Genomic DNA, 7,288 nt, shown 5'->3' with positions numbered 1-7,288 from the left:
ACACTGTTGGTGGGAATGCAAACTGGTGCAGCCACCCTGGAAAACAGTATGGAAGTTCCTCAAAAATGTAAAAATAGAGTTACCCTGTGACCCAGCAATTGTACTACTGGGTATTTATCCCAAAGATACAAATGTAGTGATCTGAAGGGGCAGCCGCACCCCAATGTTTATAGCAACAATGTCCACAATAGCCAAACTATGGGAAGAGCCCAGATGTCCACTGACAGATGAATGGATAAAGAAGACATGGTATATATATATACACAATGGAATATTATGCAACCACCAGAAAATGAAATCTTGCCATTTGTAATGACGTGGATGGAACTAGAGAGTATTATGCTAAGCGAAGTAAGTTAATCAGAGAAAGACAATTATCATATGATCTCACTGATATGTAGAATTTGAGAAACAAGGCAGAGGATCGTAGGGGAAGAGAGGGAAAAATGAAACAAGACGAAACCAGAAAGGGAGACAAACCATAAGAGACTCTTAATCTCTGGAAACAAACTGAGGGTTGCTGAAGTGGAGGAGGGTGGGAGGGATGGGGTGGCTGGGTGATGGACACTGGGGAGGGTATGTGCTATGGTGAGTGCTGTGTGTTGTGTAAGACTGGTGAATCACAGACCTATACCCCTGAAATAAATAATACATTATATTTTAATAATAATAATAATAAAATCTCTATGTCGCCCATATTTCCCCCAATTTCTGCCCAAGTGTGCTTTTTCCACCTTTTCAGACACCAAAACACAAGAATGTCCAGATTCAAGGCTATCTCAGGCAACACGTTTCAGGTTTCTTGCAACTGCACTGTGCTAGGTTCCAAGCCAGAGACAGTCTTGAAAGGAGATCAGATGTAGGCCAGCACTGCAAGCTGTAATGGATCCAGCTCCTGGAGCATGGCTGTGTCACTCTTGTAAGGGGGCCAGTGAGGCAAGGCTGTTTATGGAGGGTGCATGCTGGCCTTCTCCTTCCTGGCGTAGTGGAATCCTGTCTCCAAGGTCACTCTCAGTGCAGTGTGTCTCTCTGCATAATGATGAATTGGTATTATGACTTTGCATTTTTACAAGTGTACATTGCAATTTGTACTTCTTCTCTTTGTCAACAGACAGCTTTCTTATTTCCAGCATAAAGATCCCCCTTATGACACCAACAATGACTTTTCATTCGAGCAGCTTAATGCTTCACATAAATGCATAGCTAGGCTTTGTCAAAACTAGGAGCTTTGTTACTCATTTGGCATTTCCTGATTCTCCCAATTGTAAAATGAAGCTGGGCTAATTTTTTTGTTCCCCTTCACTGTAAAGTCCTTAGTTAAACTAATAGTTAAGGACTGAATTGTGAGAACATTTGGTAGATTCTTTGAAGAAAGATCTTTCTCATTTGCAGAAGGCACAACCTTTTAGCTTATTCAAATAAGAGGTCTTGGCTGCAAAGGTGAGGTAAGGAGTAATATATTAGGGAACATTGACCTGGAAAGACAAATGAAGCAAGACAGATGAATGAAGGCTTAATAAGAAAAATGTGACTCTCACAGAGGAAGGGAGATTGGGTGTTCCTTTTGGTGTGACCATCACATGCAGAACATTTAAAAAAAAACAAAAAACAAAAAACAAAAAACAGAACGTTCCATGACATAGGAATGATTTGCTTGCCAAGTTTCCTGGTTTCTTCCAATCCAAGACAAATTCTTTTCCCCAGAATTTTAGCTGAGATGGAGACACTCAAATGAGATTAAGGGCAGATGCTAGATACATTCCATCATGTAATATGCAAGTACCACTTAGTAGGAAAGAACTTCCCAGGATCCAAGAAATGGAGAAGAGTTAGAGGCAGCTCTTAGCAGTTAGAGATAACTATTTTCAGACCCTGTTTCAGACTCAGAATTGTTTGTTCTGTGCCAGGCCTTTGCTAGGCTGATGAGATACAAAGATGAATAGGGTCTTTTTTATTGAAGAACCACTTACCATTAGCTCACTCATTGCTGATGAGGGAATCCCATGGAGCTTTTCCTGGCCTTGAATGACCCCTGCTCCTTGCTGGCTCCCAACATGTGATTCTCACTTGTGACTATTTTTTTCCCCCCACTCCTTGAGACTGTTTTAGATTGTGGAGGAAAGGGTGACCTCCTCTTCTGCTGGTGGATATGTGAACTGCTACAACCTTTCTTGAAAGCAATTTGGATACATCCATTAGAATAAAATATACAGAACACTTTTGGACCCCACAATCTCACTCTTGGGAAATTCATCCTATAAAAACAAAAGCCAGTATATATGTGTATATGAACAAGATGTGGCAATGAGATCTAAGAACAAAGTATGTGCCACCTGCATTAGGATGGCTGAATAAATTGTGGCAAATACACTTAGAGAATATTATTTTGGAGCCGTTAAATGGGAGCTCTACTACTTGGTTTGGAAGGCTTTTCGAGATGTCTTTTTGTAAAGCAAACGGAGAATCTCTGCACATGCATGAAGATATTTAAGTGAACATGGAGAAAATATGGAGGGATATGCATTGGATTGTAAATATGGGTCATGGTAGTTAGGTGGTGTAGGTGAAAAGAGAGGACAAGGCAATACAAAAAGGAAAGTTTTTTGTTTTTTTTTTAAGACTACACTGAGAATGAAATGACCCAACACAATGGCGACTAGGGAAAAGTCCTGCCCACCCCCATCGCCCCCCAGAAAATCACCAAAACCTACAAAACTTGAATCTAATGGAGCCTTTACATCCCAACACTAGTGTACAGGAAATACAGAGAAAGGAGGAAACAGAATAAATTATACACTGGAAGTCCCATTAGCAAACCAATGGAGGGAAGTCGAAGGACAAACAACTTTATTTATTCCATAGAAATAAACTGCACACACAAAAATTGGAGAGGAAATCTGTTGATTAAAGGAAGCTTAAATTAGATGTAATAACCATGTGCCATATACAGGAATTATTTGGATCCTGATTCAAAGGGACATACTTTAAAACAATAATAAATCCACTTATAGCAATTTTTATGACACAATTGACAATTTAAATAATGGATAGTTGATTCTATTAAGTAATTATTGTTAATTTTCTAAATGTGATGACGGTATTAGGGTTATCCAAAAAAGAACCTTTGCTGTTTAGGTTAATTACTGAAATATTAATGGAGAAAATAATAGGATGTCTGGGAATTGTTTCAAAATACTGCAGTAGTGGAAGGAATGGCTATGGGTGTGGTTGGGCCAGGGTTAGCCATGGGTTTAAGCTGAGGCTGGTGATGGGTACCTAGGATTTCAGGATGGCAACATGTCTACTTTTATGTAGATTTGAAATAGTCTATTATAAAAAGTTTAAAATGTGATATAATCATACTTTTTTATTTTTGTAACTTTTTTTTTTTTTTACAAATGTGTGTAGTGTTAGATTGATTTTATGTATGTATGTATACACGCACATATAATCAATGTTCTTCTGCACTGAAGTTCAAAATTGAATTAAAGTATTATTGGGGAGGAGAGAGGGACGCTGAGATTAGCTTCAGCCTTCATAATCTGTGCTTGGAATGAATACCTTATTAAGAACAGACTGGTCCCTTAATGGAAGGTATAGGTTTGCTGTAGGTTTTTTACGCTTCTAAATCTGCTTTCAAATTTTCCCTACTTCTTTGTCATAATGATATTTAAAAAGTAACATACCTCACTGCTATTTTATAAAGTACATCAGACGCTTCTCTTATGGTCATGGAGTTGAGCCTGCATTTACAAGCACCTAAATGTCAATTCAAGTGCTTTGACTATTAATCAACAAACCCAGGCAGACCCCATGTATTTCTTGTGCAAAATACTTTGCCAGGTGTTATGGGGAATACAAGTAATAGGGAACAAACTTAGCCAGCAACAAGCTTGCAATGTCTGGAACAATCATTGCTTTTAAACCTAAATATCTTTATCATCTAGATGCATTGGATTCATTTAGTTTGCAAGATTTATGGACACTATTAGGGTGACTGAAATTTGTGAAACGCTATTAGCTTTTCTGATTTTCTCAATATAATGTTCTTTTCTTGCTCGAATACAGTTATGTAAACTTGGCTTTTTGGTGGTTGCTTCTTTTGCAATGTGAATTATTAGTTTCACTGTGTTTGAAAGCAAACTACCTGTAAGCTGATTTGAGTGCAAAGCCTCGCATCCTGGGAATGGAAATGTTCTTATTAATGAAATCTACCAAAAATAAAGGACATGTCCCTTGTTTTAATAGCTGAAGTTGATGGGCTGTAGACCCAGAAAATGACCCACAGTGATGTCCATCTGGCCTAATAAAGGCTAGCTTCCGGTGGCCTTTTCGTGAATCACCAACATTGTTAAGCAAATGTCTCAGGTGAACTGTTTCTTACCTTTACAATGTACTGGGACTACTGTCTGACAGCTTCTCAAAGCACGGGGGCTGCTTTCTCTAGTTTTTCCCTGAATGAGAGAGAGCCTTTCCTTTGCTGAACTGGGGCTACAGAACTTGGGTGTTGGCTCTGTTCCATCTGTATGAAGGCTTGTTTAACATTTAAACAAAATCCCGATAATTCCAAGAATTTTTTTTACTATTCCTTTAGTTTTGTTATTAAATAAAAGTAACTTAATCTCATCAGAGAAAAATCAACAGAAAAATCATTCCTTATTTAGCAACTCAGAGTAATACTAACAAACTTCAGTTTAGTTGGCCAAGCACAACGCTACAAGCATTAGCTTCTTTAATCCTCGTAACAACCTGATCAATTATTAGACTATACACTAATTTGTAGTTTTAGAAAACTGAGACCCAGAGAGGTTAAATAATTGATCCAATGTACTTACCTAGTTATTCAGACCCAGATCTGTCTCACTTTGGAGTCTGTATCAGCATACTCAAAATCACTGTTTAGAGTACATTTATTTAGTCTTTTTTCTCATATGATGTATGTGTGTCTCCATGTGTTTTACCAAAACAGTCTCATATGTATTGTTTTTTTTTTTTTTTTTTAGAGAGAAGGAGATAGAGCACCAGCCATTGCGGGGTGGTGGGAGAGGGTGGGGCTCTTGGGGAGCAGCAGAGGAAGAGAAAGAAGCAGACTCCCAGCTGAGCAGGGAGCCCCATGCAGGGCTCGATGGATCGCAGCACCCCAGGATCATGACCTGAAACAAAGGCAGCTGCTTAACTAATCCAGGTGCCCCTGTTGGTTGCTTTCTAGAAAATTTACCCTAAACTTATCCAGAACACTTTCTGCTATCAATAAATATTCTTCTGTTCAGTGATTAAAAAAACAAGAAGTTGTATCCCATCATATGGGTTTGTTTCCTAACCTCCATAATTGTGCATTTAGAACACTTCTAATTTTACATTACTATGAATATTCCTTTGAAGAACATTTTTTTAAAAAAGATTTTATTTATTTATTTATTTTAGAGAGAAAGCGAAAGAGAGAGAGCATGTGAGAAATGCAGAAGTGGGAGGAGGGAGAAGGATCAGCAGACTCTGAGCTGAGCACAGACCCCAATGAGGGGCTTCACCTCACAACCCTGAGAGCATGAGCTGAGCCGAAATCAAGAGTCAGGTGCTTAACCGACTGAAACACCCAGCCACCCTTTAACAACATCTTTAAACAAACATCTTCGCACACAGAATAAATTCCTAAATGTGTACTGTTAAGCATGTTTATATGGTTGAACCGTATGGTAGACTATTGCAGTAATGGACAAGCCTTTCTATACCCATGTTCATGTGTGTAATCCCTTCCCATACTGACTCTGCGCTTGGCCGTGTGAATTATTTTGGACAATGGGGCATCAGCGTAAGTGATACAAGGACAGGTTTAAAACTGGCACATTGGAGCCCGCCTATTTGTAATGCTGTCACGATATAAAATCTGGGCTAGGTTGCCATAATCCTGTGAAATAGCTGTCTGCTGGCACCAAACCACCAAACCTGTGAGCACACCACCTCAGACCACCAGTCTGTTGGTACATGAGACCGTGGTTTACCAGATGACAGCAGCTTGGTGCATGACCCCCAGTGAGACCTCCCTCCATCCCCACCCCAACCACGTCCAAGTCAGCAAAGCCCATCGCAATGCTTCCCTCACAGAATTGTCGGTAAATAAAATGGTGTTTTAAGCCACTAAGTTTTGGGATGCTATGTTATATAGCAAAGGCTAACAGATACACCTTTGAATAGCAGGTACTTATTTTTACGCAAGGTCATCTGCAATTCCCAGATGGAACATGACACTAAGAAGGCTTGATAACATTATATCTGGCAGTAAGTGCTTTCTTCGTCTTTTCTAATTATCAGGTCATTTAACATGGATTTTAAATATGCAAAACATCTTTTAATTTCCTCTGCATTTTCATTAACTTTGCGGGAAGCAACAGTTTATATGCTTAGCTATTTGAAAAGCAAATTATTTGTGGTTCTATATTTGTGAAGAGTTGAAAATTATTTAATCATTACTACAACAGCACCAATAACTTTTAAAAATGATCAACAGCCATGGAAAACAATCCCACTCAATGATCATCTTAAGGCTTAATCTTTTTTTCAGCCCGGAAGCTTTCAGGACTTTTCCCCTCTGTCCTTGCAATTTGATAATTTTTTTTTTTTTTTTTTTGCCAGGAACTAACCAGATATAGTTCTGCTTTTATTGACCTTCAGTCTTTACACTTCAAAATTTTTCAACTCCAGATGTTAATTTATTTCAATGATGATGGCCTCAGTGTTTTTTTGTTTTTTTGGCTTTGTTTCTTCCATGGAGAGCCTTATAGTTCTTATCTTGTCTCCATTTCCTATCATTTTATTTATAATATCTATTTTATCATTTTCATATTTCTGCCTTCTTTCTCTACAGTCTGGAATAATTCCCATATTTATGTAATATGTCACTGATTCCATTTCCTACAATGTTGGTTCTTTGCTTACTGTTTGCAATGAAGTTTTTAATTCTGATAATACACTTTTAGTTCCTTAGTTTCTTGTTTTTCTTCCTTATCTTACTCTATTATCTTTCCATGTCATTGTTTTGTCTCCTCATATATCTCACTTCCATTTCGCTTAATCTGTGTCTTCTTGTTTCTTTTCTTTCTACTCAAATTGCTAAACAGTTTTCTAAAGTTTTGTGTGTGTAGATTCTGTAGAAAGTCACTTTCAGATCTACGTACCTGTATTCATTTGCTAGGGCTGCCATGACAAAATACTACAAACTGGGTGACTTCAACAACAGAAATTTATTTTTTCACCATTCTGGAGGCTGGAAGTCCATGTTCAAAGTGTTGAC

This window comes from Lontra canadensis, unplaced genomic scaffold, assembly GCF_010015895.1.
Source record: "Lontra canadensis isolate GAN:19392208 unplaced genomic scaffold, GSC_riverotter_1.0 scaffold69, whole genome shotgun sequence".
NCBI lineage: Eukaryota > Metazoa > Chordata > Mammalia > Carnivora > Mustelidae > Lontra > Lontra canadensis.
The sequence above is the reverse complement of the archived record's forward strand: the minus strand, read 5'-3'. Positions refer to the sequence as shown.